This window comes from Gossypium raimondii, chromosome 7, assembly GCF_025698545.1.
Source record: "Gossypium raimondii isolate GPD5lz chromosome 7, ASM2569854v1, whole genome shotgun sequence".
Lineage (NCBI taxonomy): Eukaryota > Viridiplantae > Streptophyta > Magnoliopsida > Malvales > Malvaceae > Gossypium > Gossypium raimondii.
In genome coordinates, this window is record NC_068571.1 from 19,997,809 (window position 1) to 20,012,737 (window position 14,929).

A 14,929-nucleotide genomic window follows, 5' to 3' on the forward strand; every position below is an offset into this window, starting at 1 on the left:
GTCAAGGCAACAATCTCATACTCACTCAGTCGTTTCTTCTTGGACAGTATATCCCTCATAAACTTCACATAATTTTGCATTTTTTCTAAAGCCTCCACCAACGGAATATTGATGTGTAACTGCTTTAGAATATCCAAAAAATTCTTGAATTGCACCTCCTATTTCAGCTTGCGTTGCTGCAATCTTTGCGGATATGGAGGTGAAGAAACTTTTGGTTGAACTGGACAACTTTTCTGAGTAGGTAAATCTGCACCCAAAGAAGATGTTAAAATATCTAAATTCACTAAGTCAGAGTTTACCTTGTCAGACATTGTAGATTCTGATTCCTTTGGTGTAGGAACTTCAACATCTAGTTGACTTCCTTCCTTTTCAACATGCTCATCTTCAACATCTATCAATCGGGGTTCTAGAGTCTTACTACTTCGCAATGCCACTACCTTGATATGTTCTTTACCCAAATTCCTTAGATTCCCAGTATTGCTCGGCAAGGTTCCTTGCGGTCTATTATGAAGCTCTGTAGCCAACTGACCCATTTGGTTTTCCAAATTTTTAAGTGTTGCTGCTTGGCTTTGGATCAAGGTGTCATTCTTTTCCATGTATGCTTTCAACAAGTTCTTCAAATTGTTTGATGCCTCAGCTTGAGGTGGTTTTGGAGCTTTTTGATTAAACCCTTGAGATTGGTTGTGTCTTTGCTGTAATAAGTTGTTCGGTCCATTTCCTTGGTTGCTCCAAGAAAGGTTAGGATGATTACGCCATGAAGGATTGTAGAAGTTGGACTGGGTTCCTTCTCCACTCCTATTTTGATATTGGTTCCCCACATAGTACACTGACTCGAGATTTGAAGGACAATTCTCAAAAGAATGACCTTCCCCACAGTACACACAGGAAACTACTTCAATTGGAATTGGTGGCTGAGCTGCAAAATTATTAGTTCTATTACCAGTTAATTGTTTTAACATAGAGGAAATAGATGATACCTGAGCTGATAACGAAGTGAGGGAGTCAACTTCATGAACTCCGGCTACACGTCTTCCTGAAACTTTTCGATTTGTTGGCCATTGATAGTTATTACTCGCGATCCTCTCGATGATATCAGAAGCCTCATTATAAAACTTAGACAAAATTGCACCATTCGCAAAAGCATCTACCACCAATCTTGTATGTGCATTGAGACCATTATAGAATGTCTCCAACTGGATACAATGAGGAATCCCATGATGAGGACACTTACGAAGTAACTCCTTGAATCGCTCCCAAGCTCATACAAAGACTCGTCATCTAATTGTTGGAAAGTTGTGACCTCGTTTCTTAACTTAGCATTTTTGCTAGTTGGGAAATACTTAACCAAGAATCTCTCTGCTAATTATTGCCATGTAGATATAAAACTTGGTGGAAATGAATTGAGCCATGCTCATGCTCGATCTCGCAACGAGTACAGAAAAAACTTTAACTTCAGTGCGTTTTCAGTCACACCGGCTATCTTGAATGAATCACTCACCTCCATAAACAATCGAAGGTGGAGATGTGGATATTTCGTGGGCATACTGTTTGTAGCATTTGAAACATCACTGGTTTCAATTCAAACTAGGTTGCCTCAATTTCTGGCCTTCTAATTCCTAGGTTTAACTATTGAAAAGTGGCACCACATATTGTCTGATGCATCGATCCCTATCATCGGCAATGAGGATAGGATTTTGTACATAATCAGCTTCATTACCTTGGTCTTAGTTCTAATTTCCAAGGTCCATCTCGACTTGTCTTTGAGTTGTTCGTTCACGTCTTCTTTGTCTAAAAATTCACTCAATTTCAAGGTCTACAGAGAGTAAATTGATAATTCAATCTATGCTCATAAACATCTGAACAGAAAATAAAAAAAAATAAAAAGAATAAGTTATTAATATTAGAAATAAATCAAATTTAAAATAAATAATTTCACAAAAAGTGACTATGGCAACAGTTGACAATCCCTAGTAACGACGCCAAAAACTTGTAACGCTAGGGTTTGTGCAAGTGTACACAATCATTATCAAGTAATAAGTAAGTATCGAGTTATCGTCTCCACACGGATTGTATTTGTGCTAAGTCACTTAATTTGTAAAATTATATTAACAATTTGATAAATAAAAACACAATATAGTTGAGAAGTGGTGATTAAAATATATTAAACTAAATGCAATGATCCCTAATGCAAATTATCCTAAGTATGCAAACTATATGAATGAAATAGATTTTTGTAAAATTAAACACAATTTGCAACAATTATAACATAAATAAACTAGGACAATTACTTTAACTAAACTCAATTTATTATCAACATGCTTAATAACATCCGGAAAAACATTCCATGGCAACTCGATCTTTCATGAGTTTGGAAACCACCTTAAGTCCTTGGGGAATCCTTTACTTAGTAAATACATATTTTACTGATCCTTATTTAGTAAGGGTTTCTTAGCATTCGTGTGAGGTGACAAGGACGTGTTAGGTTTGAAACAATTTAATCACACAAATCTAAAGACTATGCAGATAACAAAGCTTGGTTAGAGTTGTTATGCAACCTATAATTCATTTTGGTTAGGATCTAAATTGAGCATGCACGTTTTAGTTATGTGTCCATTAGCTGTCGTTTGGTTAGGATCGCTTAGCTAATTCAGGTGCTTTTCAATCACGTATGAACGAAATGCAGACTTGATTTTAATTGAAAACATGATCGATTGAGGCACAAATATTATAAGCATGAATCAAATAAATATTATTTAATCAAAATAATCATCCTAGCTTAAATAAAATTAAGCTATCATTGTTGTAAACAAGAACAAAGAACACATAACAAACATCTTTAAATTAAATTTAAAGAAAAGAAAGATTAAACCCAGTTTAGAGTGGCTATCACCCAAGACTCTGACTGACGAGGCTCCTTCCCATTTTTGCTTTGCTCCATTGCTGATGGCTCTCCAAGGTGGCCGACCAAGTGTTCTTTAAGAGGTTTAATTGCTAAAATTCTTATGCAAGGATGATGAAGGGGAAAGATAGCTAAAAGATTTGAGAGAATAATGAATGAGTGAGAGATGATGGGATGAAGGATGATTGAAAAAGTGAGAAATGAGCTCTTATTTATAGGTGAGGCAAGGGAGCTAGTTTGCTAAAAATAGGAGTGTCCCTCTTTTGAAACTTTCTCCAAGAGTGGCTGGCCATGAATTGAGGAAAGGTGGCTAATTTTTCCTTGGTTTTTGGTCAATTTGAGTGCCACAATACCCCAGGACGAAGACTCGGTCATCAGCAAATCTTCGGAAAATCTCTGATTTCTTTAACTCTTCAAGGACTTTGTATAATTAAACCAAAAAATGGTTTATGACATCTATGTGCAGCCAAAAATTAGGTTGATTTGGTCCCCAATTTGGATGGTTTTGCAATTAGAAGAAAACTCTCAGATCTATCCAAAAATAGTAGATAGTTTAGAGGACCAAATAATATAATTTAATCACTTTAATTAATCAATTTACTTAATTTATTAAAACCCAATTTATTAATAAAATATTAAAATTAATTAGTAGATATAACTTTATATTTTATCATTTAATTTATTCATGCATGGCCCACTTTATAGCTTAAAAATATAATATCTGAAATTAATATAAAATAAGCCATTTTATGCATGAAAACTATATAATAAAGTATAAAATCACATTTTAATAATTTCTATGTCCTAATTTCATATTTTTGCATATTTCATTAATTTATTAAACAATTACTTATTTTTAACAACAAATTTAAGTAAAAAGGTGATGAATTATATAGGAAAAATCCTATATATTTTTCAGTTTACACATACCTCGAAGGAAAGATCGAGGATGCTTTGGTAAAAGTCGATAAATTCATTCTTCTTGTTGATTTTATTATCTTAGATTTTGAAGTAGATAAGGAAGTGCTGATCATCTAGAGAGACCTTTCCGAGCCACGTGAATAACATTGACATACATGCAAAAAGAAGAACTCACGATGAGAGTTCAGGATGATCAAGTAACATTTAATGTTCTTAAAGCTATGACATTTCCTGACTCGATGTAGGAATGTTCAATAATAGAGGAGATAGAAACCTTAGTTTCTATAGAATGAGTGAACAATTTTGAAGACCCATTAGAGAATACTTTAGGGTCTGAGCCATTAGAAGATGAAAAAGGCAATGAAAACATCACTTTGATGGAAGCCAATCCGTAGGATTATGTTCAACCAGCATGGTTTGAACCATTAGAATTGGAAGTTTAGGAGTTTGTGCAACCCAAGTTGTCAATCGAGGAACCACCCAAACTTGAACTTAAGGTACTTTCTTCCCATTTAAAATATGTTTATTTAGGTAATTATTCTACTTTTTTGTGATTGTTTTAGCACAATTAACAACACACTAAGAGGAGCAATTGATCAAAGTTTTAAAGAAATTTAAAAAGGTGATTAGTTGGACCATAGTTGATATTCAAGGTATAAGCCCTCATTTCTGTATGCATAAGATTACCTTAGAGGAGGGTGAAAGAGCTAGGTTTGATAGGCAAAGGAGACTCAACCAAATCATGAAAGAGGTAGTTCGAAAGGAAGTGATCAAATGATTAGATGCGAGAATTATCTACCCCATCTCAGATAGTTCATGGGTAAGCCCGATACAATGTGCACCGAAAAAAGACGGAATCACGATTGTCAAGAATGAACGTAATGAGTTAATCCCAACAAAAACTGTCACGGGTTGGAGAATTTGTATTGATTACAGAAAATTGAACAAATCAACTCGAAAGGACCATTTTTCATTGCCTTTTATGGATCAAATGTTAGATTGACTAGTAGGTAATGAATATTACTATTTTTTAGATGGATATTCGGGATATAACCAAATATTTGTAGCCCTGAAAGACTAACACAAAGCCATTTTTACTTTCCCGTACGATACATTTTCTTTTAGGCGAATGCCTGTCATTTTTGTAACGCACTTGCCACATTTTAGTGATGTATGATGACAATATTTACTGATATGGTAGAAAAATTTGTTGAGGTTTTCAAGGATGATTTTTCTATTTTTAGTAATACTTACAATGTTTGTTTAAGTAATTTGGCTAATGTACTTAAAAGATGCGATGAGACAAATCTTGTCTTTAATTTGGAGAAATGTCATTTTATGGTTAAGGAGGGGATTGTCTTAGGGCATAAAATTTCCAAAAGAGGAATTGAAGTTGACAAAGCGAAGGTGGATGTAATTGAAAAGTTCCCACCTCTAGTCAGTAGTAAAGGATTTCGAAGGTTCTTAGGCCATGCCGGTTTTTACTGAAGGTTTATTAAAGAGTTTTCTAAAATTTCCAAACCTCTGTGTATGCTTTTAGAAAAAAGATATAGTTTTTGATTTTAATAAATCATGTTCGAAAGCTTTTGAAGGATTAAAAAGTCAGTTAATCTCATCCCCAAGAATTGTTACACCTGATTGGAACTCACCTTTTGAGTTGATGCGTTACACAAGCAATTTTGTTGTTGGAGCTGTGATAGGTCAAAGAAGGAACAAAGTATTTCATCCTATCTACTATGCAAATAGAACTTTGACAGGAGCTTAGGTCAAATACATGGTAACTGAAAAAGAAATCTTTGCTATAGTTTTTGCTTTTGACAATTTTTGTTCATATCTTATAAGTACCAAAGTTACAATTTTTACCAATCATGCGACCATTAAATACTTACTCACAAAGAAAAATGCTAAACCGAGGCTGATGGATACTCTTACTCCAAAAATTTGACCTTGAGATCCAAGACAGAAATTGTGTTGAAAATCAAGTAGCTGATCATTTGTCGAGGTTGGAACAAAATGAGGTAACTCATTCACTTGTTCCAATTAATGAAAATTTTCCAGATGAGCATATCTTCGAGGTAAACTGAAATCATGAAATTCCTTAGTTTGTTGATTATGTGAATTATGTAGCATGTGGAATAATTCCTCTAGAAATGACATACCAACAAAGGAAGAAATTCCTTCACGATAGTCGATATTATTTTTGGGAGGATCCATTTTTGTTTAAACAATGTGCAGATAACATAATCAGGAAGTACGTAGTTGGAAGTGAAATTGATAAGATCTTGTATCACTGCAATTCATATCCAAGTGGGGGACAATTTGGTGGTTCCCACACTACAGGGAAGATCTTGCAAGCAAGATTCTTTTGGCCTATAGTGTTCAAGGATGAGTATGCATATGTGAAAAATTATAATAGATGCCAAAGGATTGGAAACATATCAAAGAGGAATGAGATGCCATTGACAAACATTTTAGAGGTAGAATTATTTGAGATATGGGGTATTATTTCTTAGGCTCGGTTCCTTTTTCTTATGGTAATAGGTATATCTTAGTAGCTATAGATTACGTATCCAAGTAGGTTGATGTTGAGGCATACCCAACGAGTGATGCTAAGGTTTTCATGAGATTCCTACATAAGCATGTGTTTACACGGTTTGGAACTCCTAGAGCTATAATTAGCGATGAAGGATCTCACTTTGTAAATAAATTACTTAAGTGGTTGCTTGAAAAGTAAAATGTGAAACACAAGATTGGCACTGCCTATCATCCACAGTCAAATGAGAAAGTTGAACGGGTAAATCGTGAGACTAGAGGAATCCTTGAAAAGATGGTGCGACCTTATAGAAAAGATTGGTCTCGAAGGCTAGATGATACTCTATGGACCTATCAAACTAATTTTAAGAAACCATTAGGAATGAATCCTTATCGGTTAGTCTTTGGGAAGGCATGTCATCTGTTGCTTGAATTGGAGAATTAAGCTTATTGCGCTTTAAAGCAATTAAATTTTGATATTCAGCAAGGCAGTGAGAGAAAGATGTTAAGCTTGATGAGTTTGAGGAGTTGAGGTTGTTTTCATACAAGAATCCCAAGATGTATAAAGAAAAGACTAAGAGATGACATGACAACCAGATACAACCTCTTGAATCCAGAGAAGGACAAAAAATATTGTTGTTTAATTCGAGGCCAAGGTTATTTTTGAGAAAGCTCAAATCCCGATGGAAAGGACCTTATATCATCTATAAAGTTTACCCGTATAGAGTGCTAGAATTATACAACAACAAGGGAGATACATTTAAAGTTAATGGTCAATGTCTTAAACACTATTGGGATGGTGAAGTTGAGCAAGTTCATATTTCGTTCAATTTAATATACCCTTAATTTTTATGTTTTTATTTTTAATAAATGACATACTTAGAAATTATTTTCTTGAATCAATACATTACATTAAGTCTATCTAAGGAGATTAGAACTTAAGTGGGACCATTTGTGACTCGTCCAACCTTTCCTAAGATATTAATTTGATGTAATTTTTTGAGAAGGAATTTTCTAAGTACTCCAAAAGTTCAAATTTTAATTTTAAATTTTTTTATATTTAATAAGAGGGTCAATTTGGCCCAAGTACTAATCAATTTAAATTTCTAGTTCAGTTTAATTTTTTAGTACAACAAAATAATTGCAGTTTGGGCTTGAGGCCCAAAACAGTAAAGAGGAAAATTTACCTACTAGTTGTTGTCTATATGGTCCCAAAAAACCCTAATTTTGCCACCACTTTCCCTTCCCTCCTTACCGCCCAAGTAATTGCTTGTAGCGAAATTTTTGCTACAAATTTTCCCTAATCCATCACTATATAAACTCCTTTATACCATTATATTTTTCACAAGCATTCAAGCAACTAGCTTAAACCCTGGCCAACCATTCCATTCCTTTTTGCTGTTAGCCTCAAATCCCAAAAATTTTCCCCAATTTTCTTCTTTTGTCGCAAGTCCATTCTATCACCATAGAAATATCATTGCCGGAGTAGCCTTGTTACCGCCACAAGCTCACCGTCATTGCAAATCCATCGCCACCGCAAACCTCCACCACACACATTGCTGATTTTTTCCTTCCTTTTTTTAAAATTTTGCCTATTTTTCAAGAAAAATCACCATGTCTTGCAAAAGAACTAGATCTTTCAAGACTTCTGCCAAAAAATTAATTGTGATTCAAGATGAGGAAGCAAGGGAAAGATTTTATTCCATCTTCAAGAATCAACCCATGATTCTTGAAAAAGGTTTCAATTTGGACAGCAATGACAAGACGATCATGCCATTGTCAGTTCGAAAGACAATTAATTCTTTAAATTGGGAACAATTTAGCACTTTTCATTCTTGCAAAAGAGAGTATTAAAATCCAGTGGCTAAGGTATGGTTCTACATTATTCTATATAACTTCATGCCTATCTCACGTAGTTCCACCATCTCTATGGAGCAAATGCTTTTGTTTTATGTAATTATTATAGAAATGTCTATCAATGTTGGGAGAATTATTCTCAAGGAGATTCAAGATTGTACTAGGAAAAAGGCAGGAAGTGCCTACTTTCCATCATTGATTACTTCGCTTTGCTTGAGGGCCCAAGTAAGATCGAATGACATAAAGGATCATTATGTTCAAGGTTGCATAACAAGGCATGACCTTAAGAGGTTAGTGGAGAATGTTGGATTATTAAACCAAGTTGAACCAAATGAGCCAAACAAACCAGAATCAGAAGGGTCATCAACCACATCTAAATCGAAAGCTGACTTAATTGATGAGATAGGAGAAATAGAAACTGAAGAAGAACCAAACAACCCTGAGCCGAGGGTGGACCCAAATGCTGCTAAACCAGTGGAACCAAGTTTTAATTCTTAGTTGACCATTCCTACTTCTTCAAACACTATGAAGGAATCAAAATTTTTAACTATGATGGATATGTGGAAATTCATGCACAACCAACAACAAGCTTACTGGAGATATGCAAAAATTAGAGATGATTCCATACGAAATACCCTTAAGAATATCTCTAACAGTTTTGTTCCTAAGTTTCTAGATCATATCTTCGATACATGGCAAGAGGAGTTTGTGGGATCGAGTGTGACAAAGAAGGGAAAAGGAAAATGACGTGGAGGATGACACAAATAAAAAGGGGGAAAATTTCTTATCCTTAGTATTTATTTTTAGGTGTTTATTTCTATTCCTTGGTTAGTATTTTACTTTCGTATAATAAATAAGATATTGCAAGTATAAATAAAATAAGCTTATTACCTCTTCATTAGATAAAAATGAAGTGATGAGGTAATGGGAATGAACATGTCTAGGATTGGATTGTTGAGACAGACTTGGTACTTTAGCATTTTTCCTGACTCACCTCTCTTTCTTGCTATCCTACCTGGTGTTCAGTTTTCTTTCATTACTTTGTTTTCGCAATGAGGAATTGCTTCTTTTTAAAGGGGGTGAGGAAATATTTGCATAAAATTTAAATTTTCAAGTATATTTCAATCTTTTTCATATAAGTATGCTGAAATAAATGAATGTTCAGAAAGAATTTTTGTTCATAAGTTAGTCTAAATGGAAGCATGATTTCTGATTTTATCTGAATTTTTTTATGTTATCTTGAGTTATGGAATGCTTGTGTATTCTTAGGTCTTATGTAGCCTTTTACCATGAAAATTAATCTTCTTTTGAAATAAACATGCATGAAGGTTTAAGTTCTTAGAATTGACTTAGTAACTTTCTTGAGACGAAATCCTAGGGGCAGAAGAATCTAAACATGATTTAGGCACATTTTCTTTGGATCGTTTGAGCCTTTCAAGCCTATCATATAAAATTTGACCCTTGAAACCTTAATTTGAACCTTAAAGCCTTTTTTCTTGTTATTTACCTACATCATAAGCCATGCTACCATATTTTTAAATTTTATCTTATTTTTGTACCTTTCTTAACTACACTTTTCTTGGCGAGCAAATATTGAGGAAAAATTTGAAATGATGTACATCTTTGTATGTTAAAAAAAAGCTCTATTCAAATGTCAAGCAGAAAGAGTAAAATAAATACTCAAAGTATTGAGAACTGTTGGGCATACGTTTCAAAATTAAGTTTGGGGGGTGAAAAACCCAATAGCAGGAAGGGTGTACCTCGATTTGATCCAAGGCAAAGATAGGGTTAAGAATACTGAACCTAAAATTCACTTCTCTCTATCCCTACCTTAAGCCTAGCCCCATTACGACCTTATAAAAGACCTATTGATTTGGATGATTATGCCAACTACATTAGTGGAGAGGAAGTTCTAAGTTCAAAAAATGAGGACCATTAATTAGACCTTGTGATTGCTTTGTTTAATTGATAAGGAAACTTTTATCGAATGGTGAAGGTTATGAATAATCTTGGAAAGCATGCACTCTATGACTTATGCTAGCATTTTTTTTGCACTTACAAAAAATTTTGAAATAATGTTTGCATTCGAGCTACTTATCAATAAAAAGAATTTGTGAGCATGATTCTATTGATGCATGATTATGTGCAAAGATTGATGCTATTTAAACTTGTTGCAAAAATTGTCTTAGCAAAAGTTGTGCTTTACATGAAACATTACTCGGGACGAGCAATGGGTTAAGTTTGGGGGTGTGTAAACTCTAAATTGTATAGGGTTTTTCAAGTCATTTTTACCACCTTTTTACTTATAAATAACAATAATCCCAAGCATTTGTTAATGAATTTAGTGAATTTTTGTTGAATCTCAATCATAGACATGAATTTATGAAATATGCAAATTTGTGCTTTATTATATGAATTTTGTGCATAAATTAAATCATTTTCATGTTATTTATTAATGTGCTATGTTTTACTAATGCAGTAGGACCATAAGGTGATATAATATGGAGCTCAGTACAATTCTTGGATGGACATGAAAAATTCACCCTACTTGGACAACAAAACCATGCAAAATTGGGTCATAAGGATGTAATTTGACCCAGTTAAAGTGATGTTACAAGGTGGACATGTCTGGAGAAAGAAATAAAGGAGTGAAGGTTTTCCAGGATAAAAGGTTGGATACTTTGCAACCTTTTATGCTATGGCAATTCCAGGAAGATAATCGAGTCAACACTCAACGCATACCAGTTTTAGCCCAACTCTACTTGTACCAGAAAAATCTACCTAAAAAGAGGAGAAGATATTGTGGGCTGTTAGATTTAGCCTAGGAAGAAAAACTTATAAAAAACCAAAGGAGGAAACCGTAATGAAGGGAGATCTGTAGGCAAAAATAGAAGGGAGCAGCTGAGTAGAGAAGAAAGAGGAAACCGAAGGCAGTCCTTCTCACCACCACAGGACACCGTGCTGTTGGATTGTGGATTGGTTTGGCAAAATCCATTTTCCCAAAGTTCTTCCATTATTTCTTAATAGGTTCTCGTATGAATTAATTTGATTGAAATGATGGTGGATGATATTTTGGTTTTGAGTTTTACTTGCCAGCCCATGAACTAAATCTCATAGGGTTGGGATTACATGATGAAACCTTTACTTTCTTCAATGGTTGAAGCATAAATTTGAATTAAATTATTGTTTCATTCAATTTTTTTATTTCTAAATTGTATGCGTGCAATCCTTAGACATAGACGACTGTGCAGCATGCCCATAAACTAATCTAATTTTGAAAAGGTTGGATTAGTTGGACTGAAATTGAATGATATGAGCAAGTACTCGACTGATACTTGTAGTAGACTCTAGACATAGAGAAGCATTCATATGGAAAGAAAACAAAACTGTGCAGGATACCAAGCTAAAGGTGTATAGACATATATCGCTTGAGGTAAGGTAAATTGAGGTTTTGCTCTCGAAAGAAGCAGACCACTTTAGAACTCTTCTGAGTAGTAGATTGAGTATGATTTTACCGAGGCATTATTGATAGGAAGGGTAGATTCTTAGTGATCCTGACCTTCCAAATCAACTTCGTATATCCTCTATCCATTGCCGTAGCATCTTTCCATAACATATTTAGTTGTTTATTTGTTCATTACATATTTTTCACGTAGTTATTCTCCTAATTTCCATTGCATTTTTACTCTTGCTTTGCCTGAGCATTTTCCAGTATTAGGCAGTACACATTAAGCAGTCATTATTATCCCTCTAAATTACCACTGCATACTTAACTTTGTCTGCCATAGTAGTAATCATAATTCAATATAATAACTTGATCACTTCTATACCTAATCTAATCCCTGTGGAGACGATTTTAATCATGACTTTATTACTTGGTCTAGCGTGTATACTTGCACAATTTGCATATCATATTCACACGCGACAAATGATTGCATTTATTGGAATGTTTTCTGAAAACTGTTAAGCATGAGAAAAATAAACTAAGTTGAATAGTATAATTATCCTAGCATATTCATGTTATTAATTGTTGAATTTTGTGTTTTTGATGCTAAACTCATTTCATACATCTAATCTCATACTTTGCATTTAGATTAAATTGCATTAGGGATCATCTTGCATTTGGACACTTTAATTTAGCTTAATCATCATCATACTAAATATTTTTATCACCAAATTGTTAACTTTAATTTTACAATTAATTGATTAACATACACAGTCCTAGTAGAGATGATAACCATTTTACTTACTTTATTACTTGATAACAACTGTGTACATTTGCACAAACCTAAGCATTACAGTACTCACCCAACTGTCCTTTATCTTTTTCCCCATATGATGCCATAGTTCCAGACTAGGTCTTACACTATGTGGTCTTCACTTCCTCCTATGATGCCAAAGCCACCATGACTAGGTCTTACACTATATGGCCTTCTATCCATGGCCATGGTCTTTCCTTATCAAAATTCGTGTTTATTATCCCCACGAACTCACATGCAACTAGAGTCATTATGTAGACTCATGCTTGACTGACTCACACACTTATGCATATTTTCAAATGTCCAACTTCGACTTCTTATGCAGAGACAATCATGCTTCAAGCATATTCATCATGCATATACTTTTCATATCAGAAGCATCTTGCACTTGCATATCTTTCTTCGTGCTTTCATTGCATACATTCCTTTTATAATAGAGTCATAGCATCATGCAACGTCGCATGCTTTATCATCAATCATTCTTCATTATCATAGTACAAAACAATCACTATAAAAGAGAACAACATACAACCATGCAAACATACCTGTGATACATGCAAGAGTGTATGTAGAGTTTTATGAGACTCCCACTTTTAAGCTCATACTAGTTTCCACCAATAGCTTCAAACATTAGATCTGGGCTTCTATTGAGTTGATTGGAAACCCCTAAATGGTAAACAATAAGAACTCATCAAGATCTATTCATCTAGCTCATTTCCTTGCACTTTGCCATACTTGCTTTGCCAAGCCATACAGATCGACTCTTAGGCAGCATAGCGTGTAAGATCCTGAATCTTTCCTTGATAAGAGGCATCCTAGAGCTCAGATCAATTTCATATCCTCAACTTAAGTGTCTCTTCTGGTTTTCCTTTAGCCTAATTTGAAATGCTCATCGGAGAAGGAAGAGGAAGACTCTACTCTTTATATCTGATACTTTTAGATTTATATAACCTTTATCCCTATGTTAACTTGACACTAGTTACAATCTTAACCATTCAACTATATGGGTGGTTTACAGTTATAAAGTGATGTGCATGACAATCCATCTACACACCTATCTTTGTACACGTGAACTCAAAGCATGATTTGTTCTTGACTACTTCGTTAGAATACAACTAGAATCGTTAGTCAAACAAACTTGGCGTATATCGCCCTTCAAGGTTCCTGGCTTCATGAAGCATTATCTTATATTACTCTTATGTCTATTGCCTTAAGGTTCCACCATAGGCATCGTTGGGTAGGTAGAACAACATCACTTTGTTTTCCCCAACTTGTTCATGCAACAAATAATTCACCAAAAGCGCATGCTCACAGACTAATTTCATAGTCAATTACAACACTTTACTTAGATAGAACATATTCTCTAAATCTTTCTTCTTTGGACCCTACCCAGTATCAAGGACTTTGCTGGGTAGGGTATTACAACTCTCTCCCTAAAGGCATACCATTACGAAAGCAACTCGACCAGTACTCGTCCAATGACCTTGTCATAAGTGTGTTACCCTCATAAGATATCTTTAATATCTTTGGGATAAATTTTTTCACCCAAAATGATCCTATTTTATCTCAATATAACCATTAATCTTCCTTTATGAAAAATCAATTACTATCAAGTAGTTATCAACTCATTCATCACAAAGAAAAATGACTCATTGCCACGTTTACTTTTCGTCAACCATGTAATTCTAATGAGAGTATAATTTACCCATATCACAGGCTATGAGTTCCACTATTGTGGATGACTCTATATATTGCAGAGTTGTATATCTAATGTGTAAACTAATACTAAGTGATATTACGTGGTCAAATCATAACATGGAAAGGCAAATTATATTAATAGACAAACCTAAACATATCTTTAGTCTAATCAGAAATAAGGAAATCGATGAAAGACTAATATGTTATCTATCAAGTCTAGTTGGGGAGATGTTTTGTCTTGGGCATCAGAGCAGATGACTCCCAGAAGATAGAGACATAGATGTGACTGGCTTGATAGACAATACATCAGATTCGACCCAAGAAGAATAGATACTGAATCCATTTATGAATTTATTCACTCGTGACATTCATAGTGTGGCATACTTAAATCCTAAGTGGACGACAGACTATGTATACGTGACTCGTATACTTTGAAGTAAGTAAAAACCTTAGTTCAAATAGATAAGGAACATAAAGCTGGTGCGTTGGATATATGACTTCTGCAGTCTATAGTGTCATCCACAATAGCAGAATTCATAACCCAAGACATGGGTAACTGATATCCTCTAATTGGGATTACATGGTTGATGAAAAGTAAATGTGGTCACGGGTCGTTTATCTTTGTGATGAATGACTTGATTACTATTTGATACTAATTGACTTTTCATGAAGGAAGATGTGCTGATTACCTTGAGATAAAATAGGAACACATTTGGAGAATGAATATTATTCCAAAGAGATTAATAATATCCTATAAAGGTAA

The 14,929-nt window shown here is 34.3% G+C and overlaps 1 non-coding gene across 1 annotated transcript; it reads left to right on the forward strand.

Annotated features, from left to right (window-relative positions):
- Nucleotides 1-1,209: 1,209 nt before the first annotated feature.
- On the forward strand, nt 1,210-1,315 carry LOC128042643 (small nucleolar RNA R71). The gene has a single exon (XR_008198158.1). It is a non-coding gene; the product is annotated as a small nucleolar RNA R71 (small nucleolar RNA).
- The last annotated feature ends 13,614 nt before the right edge of the window (nt 1,316-14,929 follow it).